This window comes from Rhinoderma darwinii, chromosome 2 (assembly GCF_050947455.1).
Source record: "Rhinoderma darwinii isolate aRhiDar2 chromosome 2, aRhiDar2.hap1, whole genome shotgun sequence".
Lineage (NCBI taxonomy): Eukaryota > Metazoa > Chordata > Amphibia > Anura > Rhinodermatidae > Rhinoderma > Rhinoderma darwinii.
The window spans coordinates 350846086-350873712 of NC_134688.1; the positions used below are offsets into that span (position 1 = coordinate 350846086).

The window sequence follows — 27627 nt, forward strand, 5'->3', positions numbered from 1 at the left end:
AGTGGGTAAGAGAGTTGGGTGACGTCAATACGGATAGAGACAGGTTGGTGGCACTTTTGTACTGGTTAGGGGACGCCTGGGAGGCGGGGTTTTCAGTGGCAAAGGTGAACCGGTTCATATCTGCGGTGGCGTTTGGTTTTAAGTTACGAGGCTTTCAAGATGTATCTAAGGAATTTTTGGGTTGGGCCGAGGTAGAGTGGAGGCGGATAGTAGAAGGCCTGTGTCGTTTGCTTTGCTTAGCCAAGTAGGGAAGGGTAAGCTGATAGTTTTGTTCGCCCTCCCGGGGTCGGTTAGGTGCCCAGTAGAGTGCATGCGGGGTTTTTTAAGCCGCAAGCGGGGTCTCCAGATTTGCCTTTGTTACGTCATGTGGACGGGTCGTTTTGTCCAGGTTTCAGTTTGGAGATGTATTTAAGGAATGTCTGACGGCGGTTAAAAAAAGGTGTCGCGGCGGGCTCATATTCATCTCATTCCTTCAGGTTTGGCGCAGCAACTGCAGCGGGGCGCTGGGGGTTGGATGATGAAGGGGTGCGGCGCATTGGTCGTTGGGAGTCCAACTGAGTAAGTCCTATGTCCGCTCCATTTGTTATAATTGTTTTCCATTTCAGATTCGCCTCCGTGTTTGGTGTGGTTGCTGGGTCATTCGTACGTGCACTGGGTCATTCGTACGTGCCCGGACGGTCGCCAGTTGCGCATTCCGCGACAGGATGCGGTTGTGCATTGGCTGGGATTTAGAGGTATGTCATGGAGCAGGGGGTTGGCAGAATTCCAGACATAGGCCCGGCTTGATAGTGGTCTTCTGGTAGAAGGTATATCACTTGAAGGCTTCATCGGGTGTTATCCCTTTGAAGTGGACTTCTAGTGGTCGGTATATCACTTGAGGGCTTCATCGGGTGTTATCCCCTTGAAGTGGACTTCTAGTGGTCGGTATATCACTTGAGGGCTTCATCGGGTGTTATCCCCTTGAAGTGGACTTCTAGTGGTCGGTATATCACTTGAGGGCTTCATCGGGTGTTATCCCCTTGAAGTGGACTTCTAGTGGTTGGAGCCATCTGCAGAGGTGAACGGTGCTTCCGAGCTGGTTTACGGCTGGAGGTAATTGGTGGTTTGCAGATGGCTAATTCGGTGTGTTCTTAAAAAGGAACATCTGAAGGGGCTTCAAGGACTTCCTCTGCTCGGGTTAATGTTAACGTTAAATTGTTATGTACGATTCTGACCCATGTTGGGTCATGTGAATTATTAGGAGGAATTCTCTGGTGGATTCCTAACTAGTTATCCGAATGTTTCGGATTTAAATTGTTTTGATAAAACTGTGAAATTAATAAACGGCTGCTGTGGCCATTTCACATCCAACCTCGGTGTCACGTGTCTTTCCTAAAGGTGGGGTGGAGGGATAAGATGGGTAAGGGAAGGTTCATTAACACACGACTCTACTTAGGAAGGTCAAGAAGAGGCTGGACGCAGCCTGCAGGGCTTAAGGGGAAGCCTCCATGACCTCACTGGTAGGGAAAGGGTTAATAGGTAAGGGAGAGTTGGAGGGAGAGTTAGGAGGAGGTGGAGGAGGGACAAGGAGGAGTCAGGGGGCCGTTGCTGAGCTTCCCGCTGTTTGCGGCATTGAGCCGGAAGCAGCGGGAGGAGTAACACAGGGAGAGACAAGCTCCCACCCTCCCGCCCTTTGTTTGTTACCCCTGTGGGTCTTTATGTACGTCCGTTTATGAGTGTTGTCTTTGTTTTGTGTGCTTATTTAACATGTTTTTCCTTTTTTCCCGGAGTAGGTTCTGTTGTCATGGCAGCTGGCGGGGGGAGTCCTTGAGGCCAGTCAGTACAAAATGGTGGGGGGGTCGCATCGGGGGTATGCGTCCCCCAAAAAAGGTACATGGTTGAAGACTTCATCGGGTGTTATCCCTTTGAAGTGGTCTTCTGGTAGAAGGTATATCACTTGAAGGCTTCATCGGGTGTTATCCCTTTGAAGTGGACTTCTAGTGGTCGGTATATCACTTGAGGGCTTCATCGGGTGTTATCCCCTTGAAGTGGACTTCTAGTGGTCGGTATATCACTTGAGGGCTTCATCGGGTGTTATCCCCTTGAAGTGGACTTCTAGTGGTTGGAGCCATCTGCAGAGGTGAACGGTGCTTCCGAGCTGGTTTACGGCTGGAGGTAATTGGTGGTTTGCAGATGGCTAATTCGGTGTGTTCTTAAAAAGGAACATCTGAAGGGGCTTCAAGGACTTCCTCTGCTCGGGTTAATGTTAACGTTAAATTGTTATGTACGATTCTGACCCATGTTGGGTCATGTGAATTATTAGGAGGAATTCTCTGGTGGATTCCTAACTAGTTATCCGAATGTTTCGGATTTAAATTGTTTTGATAAAACTGTGAAATTAATAAACGGCTGCTGTGGCCATTTCACATCCAACCTCGGTGTCACGTGTCTTTCCTAAAGGTGGGGTGGAGGGATAAGATGGGTAAGGGAAGGTTCATTAACACACGACTCTACTTAGGAAGGTCATGTGTAAATATGATAATTTTTTTCTGTATGCCCTTCTTCCTGCAGTCCAGCCTGCTGTGATGAAGTTTCATCCCAGGTGACCCCTGAAACGTCATCATAGGAGGCTGGAGCGGAGGTCAAAAGGAGTGAGGTGGTAAGTAGGAGCGCTTTTTTTACGCAGCAGAAATTCCGTCCGAAACACCGCACAACAATGTGGTGCGATTTTTCGGACGGAAGGTGCTGCGGGTTTCAAGTCAGATACACTGCGTGATTTTTACGCAGCGTATCCGAACTGTGGGAAACCAGGCTTCGCAGCAGGTCTTGAAAACTAGATAACACGGATGATGGTCAGACTTCATATGCGTTTTCAGGAAGTAATATAAAAACAATAGCAAGTCTATGTAGAAGGGTAAGTCTGTGGTTCCAACAGGAAGTGAAAATATAAGCCCTTCCTTTATACTTCATTACTTTTTAAACGTTTGATAAACTTCTAACATGTCATAGTGACATGTCAGAAGTTTTGATTGGTGGGGGTCGGAGCACTGAGACCCCCACCAATCGCTAAAAAGAAGAGGCAAAAGTGCTCATGTGAGCGCTCAACCGCTTCGTTTCAGTTTGCCTTTTTTCGGCCGATATATCGAAGTACGGGCTTATAGACTTTCTATTGAGCCCGTACTCCCAATATATGGATTTCCGGAAAAAGCCGATCAGGCACAAAGCAGCTGAGCGCTGACACAAGCGCTTCTGCTGCTTAATTTTAGCGATTGATTGGGGGGGGGGGGGGGGTCTCAGAAGTTTTGATTAGTGGGGATCCGAGAACTGACATGTAACTATGACATGTCAGAAGAAGTTTGTGAAACGTTTAGTTACCCTTTAAATCCACTCCTGGCTTTGGCAAAAAGAAAAATTTGCATGTGTGATTCCAGCCTTAGGCCACGTTCCCACAGGTCAGATACGCTGCGTAAAAATGTGCAGCGTATGCAACTAGGAACCCACAGTACCTTCCATCTGAAAAACCGCAGCACAGATGCGGTTCTTTGAACTAGGTTTCCGCTGCAGAAAGGACTGTGGGGTTAAAAAAAAAAAAAAAAAAAAAAAGGAAGCCGTTCATACTTACCTCCTCCCTCTCTTCTGCACGTAGTCCGGGCTCCCTGGATGACACTGCAGGCCATGTGATGCTGCAGCCTGTGATCGGCTGTAGCGGTCACATGGGAAGGGACTGCAGGAAGGAGGAGAGCATTCTGGGTAAGTATGATCCTTTTTTTTCTCGAGTTGCGATTTTTGTGGCGGAATCGCTGCGATTTAATTGAATGGGGAAACCCCGCAACAGAAAATCAATGAAAACGCAGTACAAATTGACATGCTGCGGATTTAAAATTCCACACCACAGATAGATTAAAGTTTATTTTTCCTCTTTTTTTTCCTCAGTGTGGGCATATTTTCTAAATCTTATCGACTTTGCTGCTACTGTAAATGCTGCAGAATTTAGTTGTGGAAATGCCGCAGTGTTTACGCTACATGGGAACCCGGACTAAGGCTACGCTGACACGTAGTGGACTTCCAGATGGAAATCCGCACCAGAATACAATAGCTGAAAAGTGGATGAGATTCGAACAATGGAAGCAATGCCTCGGAGTATCAAGGGAGGCGAGTATATTGTTTTTTTATTTTAAAACTACCTGGGCTTGCAGATCTTTCCGCAAACCTGCAACAATAGGATTTGCTTGTGGATATATTTTTCCCTATTAGGCCCTGTTACACAGAAAAATCTGCCTCACAATTCCTTCAGAAATTGTGAAGCAGATTTTGATCTGCCTGCACTCTTTGCCACGTTTTTCGGCGGCGGCCACTGAGCGCCGCAGGCGAAAAATGCCTCGGGCAAGAAACATACCTCCCAACCATCCCGGATCCAGCGGGACAGTCCCGGTTTCTCATCACTGTCCCGGGCGGTTTGTAAATGTTCTGCTGGGCGCTGCATCAGAAAAGCTGATCGCTGCGGACTGCAGCAGCGATCAGAAGGAGGCAAGACTCTTGCAGCGGTGTTCTCACTGGGATCGATGCTGACCCGTGAGTGGACCTGACCTATCACCTGACCTCACCGATCAGGTGACTGGACTGGTTCAGTCCCGGTCCGGCATCAACACCAGTGAGAACGCTGCTGCAAGACTCCTGCCTTCTTCTGACGGTGAGTGACGTCAAAGCAGAGCGGAGAGTGGCAGCAGTAGGGCCGGCTAAGCCATTATTCACACGACAGGGTTTCTCAGCCGGGTGACGGCTGTTCATAAAAACGGCTGTCACACGGCTGCAGTAGGAGCAATAGACCCCTAATGGAGCTATTCACACGACCGATTTTTTGACGGCCCGGGAAACCTGGCCGTCAAAAAAATGGGACATGCCCTATTTTTGGCCGTTTACCCAGCCGCCCGGCTCCCATAGAAGTCTATGGGGCCTGGTAATACATGGCCATCACCGGAATGTGTCCCGAGTGACGGCCGTGTCTTCCGTCACTCGCGCTCTCTCTCCTCCTCCTCACAGTGCAGAGTGCATGTGAGGAGGAGGGGGGGGTCTTTTTTGCTCCCTGTAGCAGTCGGAATCACCAATCCCCGGCCGGGGATTCCGCTACAGGAGGAGTGTGTGACTACACTGTCCATATATGGACACAGTGACGTCACTTACTTCTGAAGCGGAATCCCCGACCCTGTGGCCAGGGATTCCTCTCCAGGAGAAGTCTGTGACTACACGGTCCACATATGGACATTGAAGTTGCTCACTTCTCCTACAGGGGGGGCTGTGTGGCATTACCTACAGGGGGGGCTGTGTGGCATTACCTACAGGGGGGGCTGTGTGTGGCAACAAATTTAAATTAAATTCATCCGATTTTAAAACGGGCAAAGAAAAAAACGGATGCAAAATGGGTCAAAATCGGCCGTTAAGAACGACAACACGGCCCGGAACAGAATCGGAACGGATGCAAAACGGCCTGGAAAAACGACACTCGGACCCTGTCGTGTGCATAAAGCCTACCTCTACCGCTCTCCGCTCTGGCGGCAATGTGGCACCTACAGGTGGACTGTGTGTGGAGCTATCTACAGGGGGGCTGTGTGTAGAGCAATCTAAAGGGGGGCTCTGGTGGATGATTTTTCCATTGACCAGTAGCAGAGTTACACAACTGGAGAAAAAAAAAATCCCCATCATGCAACTACGCTACCTATCAATTGAAAAGTCATCCACCACAGTATTTTGCCGTGTTTTCCGCGGAAAAAAAAAACAACTCGGTGTGAACAGGGTCTTAAAGTCAAAGCGAAAAATCTGCAACAAATCCATGCACTTTCCTTGACATGCTGCCAATTTAAATAAAATTTAAATAAAAAAAAACCAAAAAACTAAAAACACAAAACTTCACATTTTGGTGTGAAAAATGTCCACTACCCATGAATTAGATTTGATAAAATCTTATCTACTTTGCTGCTACTGTGTTACGCTGCAAACAGTCTGCAAAACTGGACAGGAATTCTACAGCAAAAGCGCTACGTGTGAACATAGCCTAAGGCTGGATTCACACGCAGTTTTTTGAGCCAAAGCTAGAAGTGGATTAAAAAAAAATATATTAATGGGAAAAATAAAAAAGGACTTCGTTTTTTGAGTCAGGAGTGATACCAAGATTGCTTAAAAAAAATAAAATAAAAAAGTCATTTCTAACTGCCTTAAAAACTACGTGTGCTTCCAGCCTAAGGCCGGATTCACACGAGCGTGTGCGTTTTGCGCACGCAAAAAACGCTGCGTTTTGCGTGCGCAAAAGGCACTTAACAGCTCCGTGTGTCAGCCCTGTATGACGCGCCATCATTATGACAATCCGTTTGGATGTTTGTAAACAGAAAAGCATGTGGTGCTTTTGTTTTCATTCATAGTTTTACTGCTGTTGCGCGAATCACGCGTGTCCCACGGAAGTGCTTCCGTGTGCCATCCGTGGTTTTCACGCACCCATTGACTCCAATGGGTGCGTGATGCGCGAAATACGCACAAAGAACGGACATGTGAGTTTTACGCAGCGGACCAACGCTGCGCAAAAATCACGGACTGTCTGCACGGCCCCATAGACTAATATAGGTCCGTGAGAGACACGTGAAAATCACACGTGTTGCACGGATGTATATCACGTTCGTCTGAATAAGCCCTAAGGCCTTATTTACAGGAGCGTATTTCACGTGCGTGAAAAATCACACACGTCGCACGGACCTATACTTGGTTTTTTGCGCATCACGCACCCATTGAAGTCAATGGGTGCGTGAAAAATTACGGACATCACACGGACGCACATCCGTGTGCTGTGCGTGATTCGCACAACAGTTGCTCAAGAAATGATGGGAAAAAGAAAGCCACCTCCATTTTATTTTGCATACGTCAAAACCACTTGACATAAGGATGCCATACGCGCAAAAATAACGCAGACACGCACCAAACACTGATGACACACGGAACTGCAACGCCCGCAAAATGCACGCGTTCGTGTGAATTAGGCCTAAGAGAGGGGGAAGTAAAAACAAAAATACATAAATAGATTGCACATGTTTCATGCAAATAAACCTACTTCCGACAGTTTGTTATGCATGTCAGAAAACATCCAGCTTGGAATTTATGATAAAAGGTGTGGCCGCTACCAAGGATTCACTAGTTTTGAGGTTTCATATAAAAGGTCTGTTAGCCAACGCCTCAGAAAGAATGCTTCATAAAGGGTGTAGATAGTAACACCTACAGTGCCGAATCTTTCATTAGCTATCACAGTACCAAATACAGAAATCACTTCTACACAGGACACCCCAAAATAAATAATTAATTGAACCAATTATTATGAAGTAAGGTTTTGTAATCTGCTAGTGTCCAGTGCATACATCTGTCGCTGCAGAATTTACATTGTCCATGAACGTTGGACATTATCTGCATTTGTCTATGACTTCATAATTAATGAATGCTCTGTCCCTGGTGGATCTGAGAGAGGCCGGCCGGAGAGACTATGACACACAGCGTCAGTGTTCAAACAGTCTCTGCCATGGGGGGCAGATGCATCTTTATTTATGATGGAGAGAGTAGGCGTTACCCTCATACTTACACATATACATACCACATATGGTAAAATACAGAATTCCAAGCTGATCTTAGTATATATCCGAGGCATGTAAATTTGTGCTGTGGATTCGCTGCCAATTTGGTGCAGAATTTCCCTATGGGGTTCAATGGGCAAATTCCGCAATAAATGCCATTGTTTGCAGAGTTTACCGTGACAGCGCTGCAAATTCCGCAAGTAAATAAAGTCTACACTCTCCTCTCGTGGGGCTGCCGTAGCAACGTATCCCTTGTCTTTCGGCTGCTCGGTGTCCAGGCAGTCCTCTGTGATGGTCTGCCTTTCCTATGGCGGGGGGGCGGTGTGTGTGTGTGTGAAAAATAATGGACCAAAAAATAAAAAATAAACCTATGAGGGAATAGGAAAAGTACAGAACTCCCTTGAATTTGGCAGCACCCTCAGGGCTCATGCATGCGGCAAACCTGTACAGGCTCGGTCTGACAAAAGGCTCCTGGGGGAGAATACTTTGTACATACAGAGTCTATTGGTGCATGGCACAATTTTTTCTGTTCCATTGTACACTACCTGACGAAAAAAAAAACAAAACTGAAATCTAAAGCACGAAGGTAAAGTAGAGGCCTCATGAACCTTTACGGCAGCCCTATGAATATAGCCATGTGCATCAGCCCTTAGGGTGTTGACATTAGTCCCACTGCTGCAACCTCCAGCAATATGTAAGAGAACCCATGTAGGAGGGCGAAATAGCCCACTACACCTTGTGGACTGATGTATACTTTTTGTAAATAGGTTACCTGGCCGTTTATGAGACTGTCCAGATGCCAGAAGTGATTCCATAATCACGAGAAAAGTGGATAAAATGGTGACAGGGAAAAAAGGGAAGAGTTGACAGACCCTAATTAAGCATGGTAGTGGCACAGGGGAGCATGGTGACCCGGATACTCTGCGCCATCATGCTTGGAAAGAGGAGGGGCTGAAGGAGTATATATATGAAGAAAATGGATTCAGCGCCCCAATAGAAGGGGGTAGCAGGAGCTCAGTGTGAAGGAGTGACTGTGTATTGAGTGACAATCCGGGAAGCTCGTCTTACTGCAAGGCAGCAGAAGACCGGAGGCTGCGGATAGAGATGGATGCCGGAGCGTGACCCAAGCCTGTAATATTCTCAAACCTGGGTGGTCTGTAGTGGGCCTGATAGGGAAGATCAGGTGGGCAGAGAAATGAAGGTACAGTGGGTCTGGTTGCCCTGGACCATGGCGTCGTATTTGTAGTCCTGGCAAAGGCAAGGCTACTGGGAGTCATTGGAGTAGGTGGTTGTCCCTATAGAGTAGAGCCCTGGTGAGACCGCTACCGGAATCCTGAAGTGACTGAAGAGATCAGTAGAGAGACCTGGCTGTGGTCTGGTGATGGAACAGAAGTAATACGTGTATTGTGGAGGAGTGGATGGCGATACCCTGGTAAAGACAGCCCTGAAGTACGAGACAGAAGCTAATCAATAGCTTTGGCCAATGTGACAACGGCCAAAAAGGAGTAACGCTGTATTCCCACGTAGCATAAACGCCGCAAAATTTCTGTAACAGAATTCGGTACGGAAATTCCACAGCATTTAAAGCAGAGGCAAAGTTATTTTGAAATCAACTCAATTTTATTGAGACCATACAAAAAATAAACAAATCGTACAATAATATCATAACAGTAAGCAATGTGTTGACAGTCCCACATTCAAGTAAAATCACAGCATAAACAGGTCTCAAACCCATGAAACCCACCCCCAACCAAATCCCCATCCGCTGTTGCACAGTCCCATTGACCTCTAAGGCCCCATGCACACGAACGGGCTTTTGCGACCACAATTCCCCCGAAATTCTACGGTAGAATTCCTTCCCCATTCATTCCTATGGGGCCATGCACACGATCGTGGTTTCCATTGTCCGTGCATGGCCCCAGAGCCATTGAAAATAATGGCCGTGGCCATGTGCACAGCCCGCAATCTGCGGGCAGCTGACACTCCGTGGCCGGCCGACCCAATAATCACAGCCGTGCACATGGCTACTGTTGTGTGCATGAGGCCTTACCCTTCCTAAGCCCCCTAACCTACCCCTCTCACTGCTTTTTACTCCTCCGCTATCTATACCTCTACATGCAGAAAAGTTATTTTAAGCGATTAGCAGTGGCAAAGTTAAAGGACCAGTGTCACGAAAAAAAAAATGTTTATATCAATTTGCTTTTAGTGTTTTATTAAAAAAGGTTTTATTTATTTGGGTTTGTGTGTTTTACTTTTTTTTATTTTTTTAACTTTTTCTTGTCTATGGGGGCTGCCATTTTTTTTTTCCATCTCTGTATGTGTCGATTAATGACACATACAGACATGGAATACGGCACATACAGCCCCATAGTGAATGCGAACGGGGCCCGTTCCATCCACTATGCTGTACGCCGTCTGTGTGGGAACGGCGCATGCGCCGCTCCCACACAGTCCAAATCGAAGGTCTTCGGCCGAGTGACGTCCGGCGCCATTTTCTTGTGGACCGGAAGCCGCGGCCGGACAGTAAGATTACTACTTCCGGTCGCGGCTTCCGGACTTGTGCACTTGGAGCGGAGGGAGCAGACGGAGCGGACGGAGCGGAGGGAGCGGCGGCGGCAGGAGCAGGTAAGTTAGGTCAGGATAAAGGAGGGGGGATTCTGTGAGCTCACTAGAGCGAGTGAGTTTTCTCAAATTTTGCAGCATAAAGCGTGGTTGCTTTACTACATGCCAATGCTGCAATTGTGGGAATTGCTCCATCTAGTGACCAGCACTGGGAAATGTTATAAATTAGAATCTAATTTATAATATTTCCTGACCCGTGAAAAAATTAAAAAAAAGTTAGAAAAATGTTTAATCACTTATACACTAACTGTTTAACTAAAAAAGAAAAAAAATATTTTCTAGCGACACATTCCCTTTAGGGTATGTGCACACACACTAATTACGTCCGTAATTGACGGACGTATTTCAGCCGCAAGTCCCGGACCGAACACAGTGCAGGGAGCTGGGCTCCTAGCATCATACTTATGTACGATGCTAGGAGTCCCTGCCTCTCCGTGGAACTACTGTCCCGTACTGAAAACATGATTACAGTACGGGACAGTTGTCCTGCAGCGAGGCAGGGACTCCTAGCATCGTACATAAGTATGATGCTAGGAGCCCAGCTCCCTGCACTGTGTTCGGTCCGGGACTTGCGGCCGAAATACGTCCGTCAATTACGGACGTAATTAGTGTGTGTGCACATACCCTTAATGAGATTAGGCAAATCTCAGCCAAACTGCGGAAAAAAACTAATAAAAACAAAAAACGTAGAAGGGTCGTACAGAAAGGGTTCTGCAGTGGGACACTCCATTCGACAGCATGTCCATTCACGCTGTGGATTTTGCGCAGAGATTCTGTGTGTTTGCTCATAGACTTGAATGGAGAGCATCATTCCGGAGCAAATATTTTGTTACGGATTGTAGTATTTACAAAGCAGAAACCGCAAAAACCGCTGTAAATCTGCAGGTGCACATAATCTTTGCTGTAATCAAATGTTTATTACAAAATCTGCAGGTAAAACCGTAGTGTTTCCACAGCAGAGTCCACTGCAGATTAACTGTTGCAGAAATTCCACAGTGTATCCTGTGCTCTTAGGAAACGCTATAGAGCGCAGATAAATGCCTGGAGAATAACGCAGGAAGATGCGTCACGAGGACACAGCTAGGGCGTGGCCTTGGACAGAGACAGCTCAAGGAGATATTTTATGCAAATATTTTTTGGGCCGTAAATGCCCCGAAAAACGGCTGAAAATACGGGGGCTGAACGCCTCCAAACATCTGCCCATTGCGTTTCGTTCCCACGGTGCATTTTTTTACGCGCAGTTTGTAAAAACAAGTGCATGTCACTTCTTGAGCCGTTTTTGATTGACTCAATAGAAAAACAGCGCCAAAATCTTCCATAAAATGCGCAAAAAAACGGAAGTTGCTTAAAAAAAACACGGCTGAAAAATCAGGGGCTGTTTTTGCTTGAAAACAGCTCACTATTTTACGGCCGTTTTTGGTGTGCCGTGTGAACATAGCCTAGTGGGGTAAAAAATAAATAAATAAAATAATCTGTGAAGCAATCCTTTCTGCACAGGCCAGTGCCGCACTGATAAAGGTTTTTCCTTATCCCCCTTTTGGTCAACACTCCCCAGCAAAATTCCCCAAACTGCAAAGGTGCGAAGTGTTGTCCTGGTATAATACGGGCACCCTCGCTTCCAGCAGATATGTTTGGGCCCTCCCATTCCTGGTCCCCTAATGTTAGGGCCTTGATAATTTGCCTCTTGAACCAGAAGAAATGTTCCCATCGTGCCTGCACAACTGAATATTTTTTATTTCCTGGCTTATCGGAGCCTTAACTAAATTTATGCAGTTTTTATTGGTACCATTTTGGGGTACATGCGACTTTTTGATCACTGCATCTAAGGGGTTAATAGCAGGGATCGGAGCTAGCTCCGGTTCCTGCCGTTACAGGTGGGTGTCCGCTGTAACATACAGCTGACATCCACCGCTGACGCCGCTTCAGCTCCTGAACCAGCACCATCTTACAGTCGGCTACGGAAGCCTTCCAGGCCCTTGCTCCGCGCGGGGCCTGAACAGCTTCCGTACTAGGCAGACCGGGAGGCCAGTATTAGGCCTCTGGTTGCCATTGCAGAGGCCAAAACCCCTGGCAAGATCATCGCTGGGGTGCAGCGATCTCTTTGGACCGCTGCATTTAAAGGGGTTAACGGTGGGGATCTAAGCAAATTTCGGTCCCCGCCATTACAGCCGGTTGTCAGCTGTAATACACCGCTGACATCCGGCGATAATGGCACCGACTCCGCTTCTGGGCAGGTGCCATCCATTTGTCATATGGATACGGCAAAATGCGGGAAGCACTAGCTTTCCACGATGCATCCATACGACAAATGTCGGGAAGGGGTAGGTGCATTTCTGTAATAGCCATAAAGTTTGCTATGCCTCTTAAAGAGAAAGTAACCGTATAATTTTGTGCCAATGTAATAGAAATTGTGTTCAGTCTCGTTCAATAGTTATTGGTCTGCGATGGTTTTTTAAAAAAGAGGGACCACTCGAGTAAACCACATGTTACACCAGGTAGCAAGTGTTAAATTCCCTTGCAGCGCCATCTCAGGTGAAATGAAGCACTGCACAGTTCCCATTGGAAGCAATGGGCCATCAGTGTAATGCACGAACATAATGGGCAAAGTTCTAGCTAACAGATGAGAATTATGATTGTTGCAGAAATTTCTGCGACTGAATATCTGTTCTATTCATCTGAATAGGATGGTTTCTGCAGCAGGTGCATGGAATTCTGCAAGTTCTATTTAAATAAACAGAATTGATTGTCAGCCACAGAAATTTCTGAAACAGATCTGCCGCTCATGAACTTACCCGAAGACCACTTCCACATGGCAGTATTTTGCATCAGTATTTGTGAGCCAAAACTTTGAGTGGATTCTACACAGAGAAAAAGTCTAAAATCGAAAGATTTTTAACTCTTCCTGGTTGTGCACACACTCCCGTTTTGGCTTCCAAATACGGCCACAAAATACTGCCATGTGAAAATGATCATGGCTTACCGGTAATTTGTTTTTCCTTTAACCTTCACGACAGCACCATCAGGACGGATTCACCACCTCCAAAAAGGGACAGGAAAGAGCAGTTTAAATTCCCCCTCCTCTTTAGCCTCTCTAGCTAATGCCGGAGACTTGATAACATACAGGCTAAGAATTTTAATTTATTCATTCAATTAATTTTATTGAAAAGAGTGGGAAAAACCCTGGGGCTGTCGTTGAGGTTAAAGGAAAATGAAATGACCAGTAAGCAATAATAATTTTTCCCCTCTACACCTCCACGACAGCACCACCAGGAGGATTAAAGGGGTTTTCCCACTAGGAAAATTTATGACATATCCACAGCATATGTCATAAATGGCAGATAGTTGCGGGTCCCACCACTGAAACCCGCACCTAAACCCAGTTTTAGCTTTTTGTGCTCACTCTGACTCCCAGCCGCTTCCTGATTGACGTAATCGCTAAGCTACGCTGTTTCTGTAACTCCCATAGTCATGAATGGCAGTTACGGAAGCAGCATAGAATGCAAACTATGCTATTTTCTCCTTTATCGTCGGAAATTAGCAGGATAAAAAGGTAGAACAGCGTTTAGGGGCACCGTTCTAGGGATAGGTGCGGGTCCCAGAGGTGGGACTCGCATCTATCGGACATCATTTATGACATATCCTGTGGATAGGTCATAAGTGTCTCTCGTGGGAAAACCCCTTAAGGACTGAGCCTGTTTTGGCCTTAAAGAGGCTCTGTCACCAGATTTTGCAACCCCTATCTGCTATTGCAAGCCTCATTTGCATAACTACAAAAATGGTCATAACTTGGCCAAAAATGCTCGTTTTTTTAAAATAAAAACGTTACTGTAATCTACATTGCAGCGCCTATCTGCTGCAATAGCAGATAGGGGTTGCAAAATCTGGTGACAGAGCCTCTTTAAGGACACAGCCTATTTTTTCAAATCTGACATGTGTCACTTTATGTGGTAATAACTCCGGAATGCTTTCACCTATCCAAGCGATTCTGAGATTGTTTTCTCGTGACACATTGGACTTTGTTACTGGCAAAATTTGCTCAATACATTAAGTATTTAATTGTGAAAAACACCAAAATTTAGCGAAAAATTGCAAAAATTAGAATTTTTCTAAATTTATATGTATCTGCTTGTAAGACAGATAGTTATACCACACAAAATTGTTGCTAATAAACATCACCCATATGTCTACTTTAGATTGGCATCGTTTTTTTGAACATCCTTTTATTTTTCTATGACATCACAAGGCTTAGAACTTTAGCAGCAATTTCTCACATTTTCAAAAAAATTTCAAAAGGCTATTTTTACAGGGGCCAGTTCAGTTGTGAAGTGGATTTTAGGGCCTTATATATTAGAAAACCTCGATAAGTCACCCCATTTGAAAAACTTCACCCCTCAAAGTATTCAAAACAGCATTTAGAAAGTTTATCGCTTTAGATGTTTCACAGGAATTAATGCAAAGCAGATGTGAAATGTTCAAATTTCTTTTTTTTTTTGCAGAAATTCATTTTATCTATTTTTTTTGTAACACAGAAAATTTTACCAGAGAAACGCAACTCAATATCTATTGCCCAGATTCTGCAGTTTTTAGAAATTATTTTTTCTCATTGCCACAAGGACTAAAAAGGAGAAAATGCACCACTACTTTTGTAAAGCAATTTCTCCCGAGTAAAACAATACCCCGCATTTGTGGTCATAAACGGCTGTTTGGACACACGGCAGGGCTTAGAAGGGAAAGAGCGCCATTTGGCTTTTGGAGCTCAAATTTATCAGGAATGGTTTGCGGAAACCACGTCGCATTTGCCAAGCCCCTAAGGGACCAAAACAGTGAAAACACCAAAAAAGTTACTCCATTTAGGAAACTACACCCCTTGAAGAATCCATCTAGGGGTGTAGTGAACATTTTTAACCCACAGGGGTTTCATAGATTTTATTAGAATTGGGCAGTAAAGATTAAAAAAAATATATTTTCCAATAAGACGTAGCGTTAGCTCAATTTTTCATTTCCTCAACAAATAAAGGAATAAAAGAACCCCATTTCTCTGGAGTACGGCAATACCCCATTTGTGGTCAAACTGCTGTTTGGGCATACGGCAAGGATCAGAAGAGAAGGAGTGCCATTTGGCTTTTGGAGCACAGATTTTGCTGGATTGGTTTCTTGACACCATGTCACTTTTGCAAAGCTCCTAAGGTACCAGTACAGTGGAAACTCCCCAAAAGTGACTCGATTCACTAAACTAGACCCCTTGAGGAATTCATCTAGGGGTGTAGTGACCATTTTGACCCCACAGGTGTTTCATAGATTTTATTAGAATTGGGCAGTGAAAATAAAAAAAAATATTTTCTTCAATAAGACGTAGTTTTAGCTGAAAATGTTTCATATTCTCAACAAATAAATGAAAAAAAAGCACCCCAACACTTGTAAAGCAACTTCTCCTGTGTACGGCAATACCACATATGTGGTCATAAACTGCTGTTTGGGCACAGAGTAGGGCTCAGAAGGGAAGGAGCGCCATTTGCCTTTTGGAGTACAGATTTTGCTGGATTGGTTTCTGGTCGCTATGTCGCATTTTCAAAGTCCCTGTGGGACTAAAACAGTGGAAACCCCCAGAAGTGACCCCATTTTGGAAACTACACCCCTCAAGGTATTCACCTAGGGGTGTAGTGAGCATATTAACCCCACAGGTGATTGGCAGAAATTGGTGTGCACTGGATGTTGCGGAGTGAAAATGTTTTTCAATAGATATGCCAATATGTGGCGCCCAGCTTGTGCCACTGGAGACACACCCCAAAAATTGTTAAAAGGGGTTCTCCCGGGTATGGCGATGCCATATATGTGGAAGTAAACTGCTGTTTGGGCACACTGTAGGGTTCAGAAGGGAGGTAGCACCATTTGGCTTTTGGAGCGTGGATTTTGCTTGTAGTAGTTTTGTTTGGAGTCTTACTGGTGTTTCCGTTTATAATGTGGGGGTACCTGTAAGGCGGGCGGAGTATATAAGGGGCAGAGTCAGGTTGTATAGTGGGGTAAAAAAAAAAAAAAAAAAAAAATAATCCATAGATATTTGTTACGCTGTGACACAATCCTTTCTGCACAGGCCTGTGTCGCACTAATAAATGGTCTTTACTTATTCCCCTTTTGGTCCACACTCGGCACCTTTGAAATTTGGGGAACTTTGCTAGGAAGTGTTGTCCTGGTATAATACGGGCGCCCTCGCTTCCAGCAGATATGTTTGGGCCCTCCCCTTCCTGGTACCCTAATTTTAGGGGCCTTGATAATTCGCCACTTGAAACAGAAGAAACGTTCCCCTCGGGCCGGCACAACTGCATATTTTTATTTCCTGGCTTATTGGTGCCTTGACTAATTTTATTTTTTCATAGACGTAGTGGTATGAGGGCTGGTTTGTTGTGGGACGAGCTATTGTTTTTATTGGTACCATTTTGGGGTACATGCGACTTTTTGATCACTTGTTATCCTTTTTTTTTTGGGAGGCCAGGTGATCAAAAAAACAGCAGTTCTGGCATATTTTTTTAGTTCTTTTTATACAGCGTTCACCATGCATTATAAATTACATGTTAGCTTTATTCTGCGGGTCAGTCCGATTCCGGTAATACCTAATTTATAGAACTTTTTATGTTTTACAACTTTTTGCACAATAAAATAACTTTTGTAAAGAGAATGGATTTTTTCTGTCGCCAAGTTGTGAGAGCCATAACGGTTTTACATTTTTCGTCGACGGAGCTGTATGAGGGCTTGTTTTTAGCGAGACGAGTTATAGTTTTTATAGGTACATGCGGCTTTTTGATCACTTTTTATTTCAATTTTTCGAAGACAAAGTGACCAAAAAATAGCAATTATGTCAGTTTTTTTATACGGCGTTCACTGTGCGGAATAAAGAACATAATATTTTTATAGTTAAGGTCGTTACAGTCGCAGCAATACCAAATATGCATGGCTTTATTATTTTTTTCAATAATAAAATGACTTGATAAGGGAAAAAGGGTGATTGTGTTGTGTTATTATTTGAAACTTATTGTATTTTTTACCACTTTTATTTTTACTTTTTTTACACTTTTCTTTAGTCCCACTAGGGGACTTGAAGGTCCAACTGTTTGTTTGATGTTCTAATACATTGCACTACCTATGTAGTGCAATGTATTAGAACTGTCAGTTGTTCACTGACAGCAAGCCGATCAGGCTCCGCCTCCAGGCGGGGCCTAATCGGCTAACGTAATGGCAGATAGGAAGCCATTGTTAGGCATCCTGTTGCCATAGTAGCAGTCGCCAGCCTTGCCATCGCACGGCAAGGCTGCCAATTGCATACAAACCACTTTGATGCAGCGATTGCATTGAATCGCTGCATTGAAGGGGTTAATGGCAGGAATCGGAGCTAGCTCCGGTTCCTGCGAATAGATCGGGGTGTCCGCTGTAACATACAGTGGACACCCACTGCCGATTACGCCGGCTCCATCTTGCCGATGGTACCGGAAGCCTCCTGGGCCCCGCCGCCGACGGGGCATAGGAGGATTCCGTTCCTGGCGGACCGGGAGGTAAGTATTAGTCCTCCCATCGCCTTTGCAGCCACCGGCAACCCAGCGATCACGTTGCTGGGGCGCTGGTGGCTATAAACTCCTCACATGCTGTGATCTCTATTGAACGCAGCATGTGTGGGGTTAATCTGTCGGATCGGAGGCTAGCTCCGGTCCTGGCCGATACCTCAGGGTGCCAGCTGTAACATGCAGCTGTCACCCGGCGGTGATGTCGCTGGCTCAGCTCCATCTCCTTCACGTACAGTAACGTGGAGATGCGCGAAAAGACCATCTCACATCACGTAACTGTACGTGAAATGGCGCGAAGGGGTTAAAGCATAGATTTTTTTCTAGAGAGGGGGGGGGGGCAATGGCCTGTAAAACTTTACGGCCAAAGCTTACGTCTTGGTTGGACATTACATTCAATCTATAGTGTTTAAAGAAAGTATTCGGAATAGACCATGTCACGGCCTTACAGATCTGCTCAATTGAGGGAGAATCACTCTCAGCCCAGGACGTTGAAACATGTCTGGTCAAATGAGTGGATGACACTTCTCGTCAGAACGCCCAGCTAGTAAAAGTATTAAAAACGCCCCTATGTACGCACATAATACACGCCCACTTGGACTTTTACTTTTAAACACACCCACTTGGACTTTTGCAAGCCTCATTTGCATAACTACAAAAATGGTCATAACTTGGCCAAAAATGCTTGTTTTTTAAAAATAAAAACGTTACTGTAATCTACATTGCAGCGCCTATCTGCTGCAATAGCAGATAGGGGTTGCAAAATCTGGTGACAGAGCCTCTAAGCAACAAAGGAGGAGTCTTCTCCATGACTTTATAGGATCGGGAGATAGCTAGTTTGATCCATCTTGAAATAGAAATCTTGCTTACATTGTGACATCGGTTTTTGCCACGGAACTGGATTAATAATTGCTCCTGAAATAGGGGAGGATACACCTCCTTACATCCAACATATTAAATTCCACCTCCTTTTCATTTTTAGGGGGAAGAACAGAAAGAAGGAAGGGATATCTCTTGTGGACTGTGAAAACTGGATACTACCGTTGGAAGAAACGATGGTAAGGGTCTTAAAATAACCATCTTCCAGAATGCATAGATAGGATGGGCTGGAGGAGAATAATTGTATTTCTCCTACTCTGCGAGCAGATGTTATTGCTGGAAAACCGTCTTCAAAGTCAGGAACTTTAATGAAGCATCCTGAATTGGTTCGAAAGGATGTTTGGTAAGTGCCATCAGTACTAAATTTGGATCCCAAGGAGGAAATTTAGGGACAGTTGGAGCTGCCATATAAGAAGTTGCTCTAAAAAAAAAAAAAAATATCTTATAATCCACGGTTGGTTAGCTAGTCCCCGATCCAGGAAGGCACAGAGTTTCAACATGGACCTTCAGGGTGCTGGTTCTTAAGCAGAGACCTGATTGAAGGAAATCCAATATAATGGATATTTTGCGTTGGAATAAAGAATCTGCTGAAGACGTTCGGTTCAGGAAGGAGAGGAAGGTTCTCTGTACACAGTGGTAAATCTTGGCGGTGACTTTTTTCCAGCTCTTCAATAACTTATCTACTACTTTTTTGGAAAGACACTTATCCATCAACATACTCCGTTCAACATCCAAGCTGTAAGATGAAGTGGATTCACTTCCAGGTGTAGGACTGGACCCTGAAACAGCAAATCCCACCTGAGGGGTAGATACCACGGAGCTTCTTGAGACATCCTCAGTAACAGTGGAAACCATGACCTCTTGGGCCAAGATAGGACTTTAAGACTAATTTTGCCGCTTTCCTCCAACACCTTCAGTAACTTGGGGATGAGTGGAAACGGAGGGAAGGCATTTAGGGGTTTGCCCTTCCAGGTCGGAGATAGGGCATCTACACCTGTTGAATGGCCCTTGTAAGACATGGGGAAAAAAACGTCATTACTTTCTTGTTCTTCCAGTTTGCGAATAAATCTATTTCCGGCTGTCCCCATGATTTGGCGAGATGTTTGAAAATTTGATTAGGACACCACTCTCCTGGGAATAAGGTCGGTCTGTTACCCGATTTTCTGTTCCTCTTAGATGTATGGCTGTTGGAGAGAAGATCTTATTTTCGGCCCAGATGAAGATTTGTTCTACCTGACAAAGGTGACAACTTTTCGCTCCTCCGTGTTACTTCAGGTATGCTACCGTAGAGAGGTCTGAAAATATCCTGACATCTTTGTCTTTTAATAGACTTTAAGGCTTTCACGGCTGCCCAAACTGCAGTTAGTCGTCTTCGGTTTAACAGCGAGATTCCAGGACCCCTGGACCATGTTTTGATCTGAATGGGCTTCCCATCTGGACTGACTGGCGTCTCTGGTTATAACCACTGGATGGTTCAGTGATCAAGGAACACCTCGTTTTTTCTAGTCTCCACCACATGAGAGATTTTGTGGTTTAGAGATTCTTACCTCTTGTCCCAACAGAACAGAAGGAAGTTCTAAAGAGTTCTTGAGTGTGCCTGGGCCCATCTTACTGTTGGAATATAGGATGTCAGTAACCCAAATAGGGACATTATTTCCATCATGGAAGCGGATGCCTGACAACTAAAAGAAGTGACTGTCTGGAGTAGCGAGTCTCTTCTCGCTTGGAAGAAATGAAGTCTGAACCTGTGAATTCAAGAGAATCCCTAGAAAGACCTTTAATTGCTCTGGTATCAGGTTTGACTTTTCTAGGTTGATCAGCCAGCTCAGGGATGGCAAAAGCTGTTGAGTCGTTCTTAGAAGGGAACTCAAACTTTGTTGTGATTCTGCGGAGATTAATAGATCGTCCAAATATGGGATGATCAGAATTTCCTTTTGATGAAGATAGGCGGTGACTTCTGACAATTTTGGTGAAGATCCTGAGGGTAGATGAGAGGCCAAACGTAGGGCCTGGAACTGAAGATGAAATTCCCCTTCAACGATACTGCAAATCTCAGGAATCTTTGCGAGTCTGGATGTATTGGTACATAAAAGTATGCATCCTGTAGGTCTATTGAGTACATGTAGCAAAAGGCTCTGAGCAGATTGATTGTAGAAGTAATTGTCTCCATCTTGAATCTTTTGCACTAGATAAGTTCCTTCAGACGTTTCAGGTTTATGATCACTCTGAATTTCCTGTTTGATTTGGAGACTAGAAATAAAGGGGAATAATAAACCTGGTTGTGCTGCAAAGCCTGACCGGAATCACAACCTGCTTCTGAAGGAGGATCTATACTTCTCTCCCCAACTTCTCCGGACGAGAAAAAATAAAGTTAATATTGGAGTTATTGCAAAATTTTCTGGAGGAAGGGAGCTGAACTCCAGTTGATAGCCCTGAGACACAATGTTCAATATCCATCTACTTGTAGTAACATCTGACCTTGTATGGGTGAAGGATCTTAATCTGCCCCCCCACAAAAATTCTGGCGTTATTTGTTATTTCTAGAGAGACCTTCTCCAGCGTTAGCATTAAACATTGACCCTCTGTTATTATGCCTTTGATTCTGCCATATTGGATTGCCCTCTTTTCTTAACGGAGGGTTTTTCTTTGGTTTCTAAATGGCCGTCTCTGCTGGAAGAAGCAGGTTTCTGTAGGAAATCCCTTCTTTCTATCGGAGGCCCTCTCCAGAACATAGTATAGCCCAGTGTCAAACAGCCCATCCCCTTCACAAGCTATGGAGCATAATCTCAATTTAGATCCAGCGTCTCCTGCCCAAGAACGAAGCCAGATAGCTCTTCTAGCGGAGTTGGAAAGAGCAGCTGTTCTGGCATTAAGCCTGACAGAATCCGCTGATTCATGAGATATGAAGTCCACTGGCTTCTGAAGTACTGGCATGGAGGCCAAAATCTGCTCTCTTGGTGTTTTGGATTTTAGATCTTCTAGTTGTTCCATCCAAACCTTTAATGATCTTGCAGTACACGTTTCAGCGATAATCTGCTTAAGAGCTGCTGTACTGGCCTCCCATGTTCACTTAAGAATACATTCTGTCTTCTTATGCATGGGGTCTTTCAATAATCCAAAGTCCTCAAACAATAGGGAAGTGCGTTTTGAAATTCTGGCTACCGGGGGAACAATTCTAGGGGTGTCCTCCCATTTTTCTGAATCCTCTTCAGTGAATGGCTATTCACGTTTAGGACCAAGTTGTGCCTTTTTTTTTTTTTAACGCAGATCAATTTAGACAAAATTATTGATTTGCACCAAAAAGAAAAGGTGTTTGTGCCTCACTAGACACAAAAGGGTGCATTTCTTGGCAGAAAGTTGGTCTGACTTAAAATGTGCAGCCGTAATTTACAGCCACTTTGAAAAATTTGGCACATCATCTGACTGCCTGGTGCTAAATATTTAACAGCATTAGTGAATCTTCCCCCAATGTCCCTAGAAATACTCAATCACAAGAGGTCTTTGTCGATTAAAGTTACAGATAAGAGGTACAGAACCGGTCCCAGTGAAAACAGACATACAATCTACGTGCAGCATGTAACAGAGCAGGGGAACTGAACCGATTAATTTCTAGTTTTGTGGGAGAAATCTTTCCGTATACCTTGTAATTTATTAATTTTAACTTTCTTATTCTCGGGCTAAGTCCAGTGGGTGGTCCTACTCCGTGATTGACAGCCATCTTTGTATGCACACTCATACGGGGTAGGCAAAGTAGGACCACCCTAAATGAATAAAATACAAGTTACACTGAATCTTTTACCACAGAACTATATATTAATCTGCTCCGCTTCTCCTTCTCTATAACCTGCTGCCTGCAGAATGGACTGCATTTTTTATGGTACACGAATTATAATGGGCATTTTCAAAAGGGAGTGCTCTCCTAAAAGAGGACCTACCACTTTGGCGATAACTCAGGAATGCCTCCCAAACATCCCAGATCCAGCGGGACAGTCCCAGAAGCCAGTAGCATGTTAGTGTTTCAAAAGTATCTACATCCTAGGGAACAGAACAGAAAAGCGCATATGTGAACAGAACCTAAACAGGGCAGTGATCAGCTAAACCAAAGAAAAAGTACATGGTGCTAATGTATGGGGACGAACAATCATGTTAACGATCATTCGCTCCCATGCAATTTGATCATTGCTCTGTTAAAATGGAACTAACAAACGCCAATCAACATGTTGTATTGTTGATAGGCTCTGGTTTACCTGGCAGTTAATCTGCCCATGTAAAGTAAACTGATCTGCTGTTCACATCACCTCAGAAGGGTCCAGCGATTGCGAGAAGGGGATCTCGAAAGCCCTGATCCTCCTCACTGCACCCCCTGCAGTGAGAAAGAGCTTGAATGGAGCAGTCAAATATGTACTCGCCGCTCCATTTAAGATCTATGGGACTTCCGGAAATGCGAGCGCTATACGGCGGTTTCCGTCATAGCCATAGGCTTTGAAAGCTCGACCGCTGCTCCATTCAACGTCCTCAATGCGGATGAGATGTGGATCGGGATCCCAGTTCTCACTATCAGTGGGGGGACCCAGCGGTGATCAGACATCACCTATCCTATGGATAAGTGATAATTGTCAAGTACGGAAGAAAAAAAAACAAAAAAAACACAACACTATAAAAAGATAAAAAATTCTTATAGAAGCACGTCGTTTTTGAATGTGTTTTTAGGCACACCTCAACGTCTGGATACAGCCTAATTGTATGGTCTTCTGTCACTTCATGATACTTCCCCAGAAGTGATAAATTCTCTTTAAAGAGGCTCTGTCACCACATTACAAGTGCCCTATCTCCTACATAAGGAGATCGGTGCTATAATGTAGATAACAGCAGTGCTTTTTATTTAAAAAAACGATCTGTTTTCACCACTTTATTAGCGATTTTAGATTTATGCTAATGAGTTGCTTAATGCCCAAGTGGGCGTATTTTTACTTTAGACCAAGTGGGCGTTGTACAGGGGAGTGTATGACACTGACCAAAGTAAAAACACACCCACTTGGGCATTAAGCAACTCATTAGCATAAATCTAAAATCGCTAACAAAGTGGTGAAAATAGCAGTGTTTTTTTATTTAAAAAAAAACGATCTGTCACCTACATTATAGCGCCCATCTCCTACATAAGGAGATGGGCGCTGTAATGTAGATAACAGCAGTGGTTTTTATTTTGAAAAACAATCATTTTTGAGCAAGTTATGAGCAATTTTAGATTTATTCTAATGAGCGTGTTTTTACTTTTTACCAACTGGGCGTTGTACAGAGAAGTGTCGGACGCTGACCAATCAGCGTCATACACTTCTCATTGTTCCAGCCCAGCCCAGCGTGCAGTGAAAGAAGCTGGGCTGGAACAATGAGAAGTGTATGAAACTGATTGGTCACTGATTGGTCAGCCTCATACACTTCTTTACAACACCCACTTGGTCAAAAGTAAAAACACGCCCAGTTGGTCATTAAGAAACTAATTAGCATAAATCTAAAATTGCTCATAACGTGCTAAAAAATGATCGTTTTTCAAAATAAAAACCACTGCTGTTATCTACATTACAGCGCCGATCAGATTATGTAGGAGATAAGGGCACTTATAATCTGGTGACAGAGCCTCTTTAAAGTTCTTACTCTGACAAATGTGGAAATAAAAGGGTATGTGCACACAACAATGCCAAATGCGTCTGAAATTACGGAGCTGTTTTCAGGAGAAAAACAGCTCCAGAATTTCAGACGTTTTTACAAGTGCACGGGTTTTTCGCTGCGTCTTTTACGGACGTAATTGGAGCTGGTTTTCATTGGAGTCAAAGAAAAATGGCTCCAATTACGTCCCAAGAAGTGTCCTGCACTTCTTTGACGTGGCTGTAATTTTACGCTCCGTCTTTTGACAGCGACGCGTAAAATGACAGCTCGTCTGCACAGAACATCGTAAGACCCATTGCAAGCAATTGGCAGATGCTTTCCGACGTATCGGAGCCGTCTATTCAGGCGTAATTCAAGGCGTAAAACGCCTCCATTACGTCTGAAAAGAGGTCGTGTGCACATACCCTTAGAGATTTATTCACTTGTGCGTGTCCGATTTGCATCCGCATGAAAACTAACAGATTTCCACGGGTATAAATGCCTGTCGCGTCAGTGTGTCTGTTTTTTCACCTCTGCAAGCACTTCTAGGTTTACACTTATTTTCTGCATTACTTTAGCAACTGACCCATGAAAAACGGACAACATATAGGTCGTCCGTGTACTGTCCATTTTTTTCACACACTCATATACTTTAATGAGCGAGTCTGTTCCACAAAAACAGACCAGAATAGGAAACGATTTGTGGCAATGGACACACTTCATGAAAAAAAAAAAAAAATGCACGCCGACGAGAAATTAGTTTGTGTGAATAAGGCCTAATTCTGAAACAAACACTGGATTAAAAATATTTAGTTTGTCCATATTTAGTTCAGTGTGAATGTTTGTGTTGGTTCAATAGCTTGTCTGTGTGATTTCTGGGTTTGTTTTTTTAAATAAATTACTTATTGAGAGCTGTAGGCCAACATCCAGCTCTTTCGAAGTCTACTCTGACTGTAGTTGAAAGCAAAGTATGGAACATACATACAGAACATATGTAGAGTTGTGAATACAGAGAACCCCTCTTCAGATTGAAGCTGCGGGTTCGGCTTCCCACACCCACAAACAAACAGCTAATTTTGCTGGGGGAAGCCGCGTCTGCTAATGCACAGGAAGTTTAGTATTACATATAGCCATTTAAACGACGGCTCGAGTTTGCCAGAGCAAAAACTGCAGTCTGCCTTGGCTCAGAAGGGGGTGAACACGTATTTTTTCAAAAAAAGGAAACCAGAGAAACAACGTAATGCATTTTCCAGTGAAATACTGCAAAACAAGCCACATTGTATCCAAATACAGATAATAGGATATTGTACAGAACGTGCAGCAGACACCCGCACATGTAAAATACAGCTGTCTGATTCACCAGCATGCCAAGCCACAACATAAACACAAAGGGAATTAAGGCAGCTAATGAAAGCAAAGAGAAACCAAATCCAAAGAAGCAGTAACACATCCATGCACAATAGTTACATGGTTAGTATGGTTCAAGAAAAACACTCAATTGCAGTCACTCCCAGGATCTAGCTTATGTCACATAAGAGGACACTAGTCAGGCCCAAACTGGTAATCTGCACTAACGGACAGATTACCCATAAAACATTCAGGTGCACCACCTGTCAGGCAGTGGCGTCGCTTGCAATAATTGGCACTTTCAACTAGATCTGTATTTCAAGGACACTGATAAAGTTGAAATCTATAACAGAGCAGACAGCCATAGACACCCTGCCCTGCTCAGTCTTTAGGCCTGTGTCCTACAAGTCGCTAGACCCACGCACAGGAAGTTGGCCTCTTTGAGTGGGCGGCAGGATGACGTCACTGCATCAGGCTGTCTGCACCAAGTGGTTAACCTCAATGATAGACCCATTCGGCTCGTTGCGGGATTGGCAGGCTTAGGTGCGTAGGAGTTATTTTTTCCTGGGGAAGCAGGGGGCACTATTATCTATGAGGGGCACAAAGTTTATAATTTTTATTATGGGTGGGGAGGCATTTTTACTGTGATAGGTACAAAGAGGCCATTGTTATAATTAAGGGTCAACTATTACCGTCAAGAGGGCAAAATGGTGAGCATAATTACTATGTGGAGGCACAAAAGGGTCCTTATTGTTGTGTGGGAGATCAAAGCGGACACTAAGAAGCACGATTACGGTTTGGGGACTAAATAGGGCATGAATATTGTTTGCGGGCACAGACAAGATCAGTAGAACGGTGTTTTTGTGTACAAATTATGACACTTTTACTGCGTGGAGCACTATTTTTTTTATTGTACAACGCATTTAGGGGTCTGTTCTGGGGTTGTAATTTTATTTGTGTTGCTACAGAGGTTCGGGATGGCTACAGAAGCGGGGCGCAAAAATGTCTGGACAGAAAACTCGTTCATGGTGGTCGGGGCCTGATGGAGAAGAAAAGGAAAGCTACAACCAGAGAATACGTCACATGTGGATCACTGGATTTATAGAGGCGCCATGTGCCTTATAGTAAATCCTAGTATTCCAGATGAGAACACTTTTGGAGGATCTGTACTTTGGTGATGTTCCTTTTATTCCTCCTGGAAACAAATTAAAAAGGTCTGGCCTACATGGAGACTTTTTGTGATGAAACTAACTGATTTTAAACTATGGAGCTACAGCTATACGTTAAATTTGATGCAATCTTGTGGACTGCAGCTGTCTCGATAAAAAAAAAAAAAAAAAAAATCAGTAGTGCTACAGAAGGTCTCTATGTAGCCCAGGTCTAACTGATAACTGGTTGTTACCATTCCCCTAGTCAATAGAATGTGTCCCAACACGGTCACCTAGTTGTCAATTTACACATACATTTCCAAATACAGAGTTCTATGAAAAGATTCTCAAATGGGGAATATACAGTAAGTATTTACTAAAAACAGACATTTCAGGAGAGCGGACACATCCTCTACAATTGTTTTGTATTCTGCGTCTGATCAGTACTGGATTCACTTGTATATTCTGCAGCATGATAATACTCTGCAGAGCGCATGGGTAGAACTGGTATCAGATACCTATATGGTCACTGTATGGCGGTATTATTGGTGCCTGCATAGTGGTAGCATACACTTGTCCCAGACTAAAAAAAGCAACACCTGTCACTTAGGTGTTTCTATATTCCACTTTTATTTTCCTTCTTGTGTTGAAGATCTAGTTTACATATCTAAAAGGTGTGGTGAGGGGAGTGATCAAGTAATGCAAAGCTTTCTGCAGCGCGCTGTGATTTTTCCACTATATTGGGGGGGGGGGGGGGTTTGGATGTGGGCTAGTGGGGTTAGAGTGCAAGGGCTGATTTTAGTCCTAGACCAGCCCTGACCCCAGTAATATGGTTGGGGGAAGCCTGTCCTAGTT

General features: G+C 44.3%; 1 protein-coding gene and 1 long non-coding RNA gene across 2 annotated transcripts in view; one reads left to right on the forward strand and one right to left on the reverse strand.

Annotated features, from left to right (window-relative positions):
- The window catches only part of LOC142743208 (uncharacterized), a 65677-nt gene that overhangs the window by 28161 nt on the left and 9889 nt on the right, over positions 1 to 27627 (reverse strand). The gene's annotated exons all lie outside the window — the stretch shown is intronic.
- On the forward strand, positions 8599 to 26839 carry LOC142743209 (uncharacterized). The gene is made up of 3 exons (XR_012881520.1): positions 8599 to 8766; positions 18738 to 18813; positions 26593 to 26839. It is a non-coding gene; the product is annotated as an uncharacterized LOC142743209 (long non-coding RNA).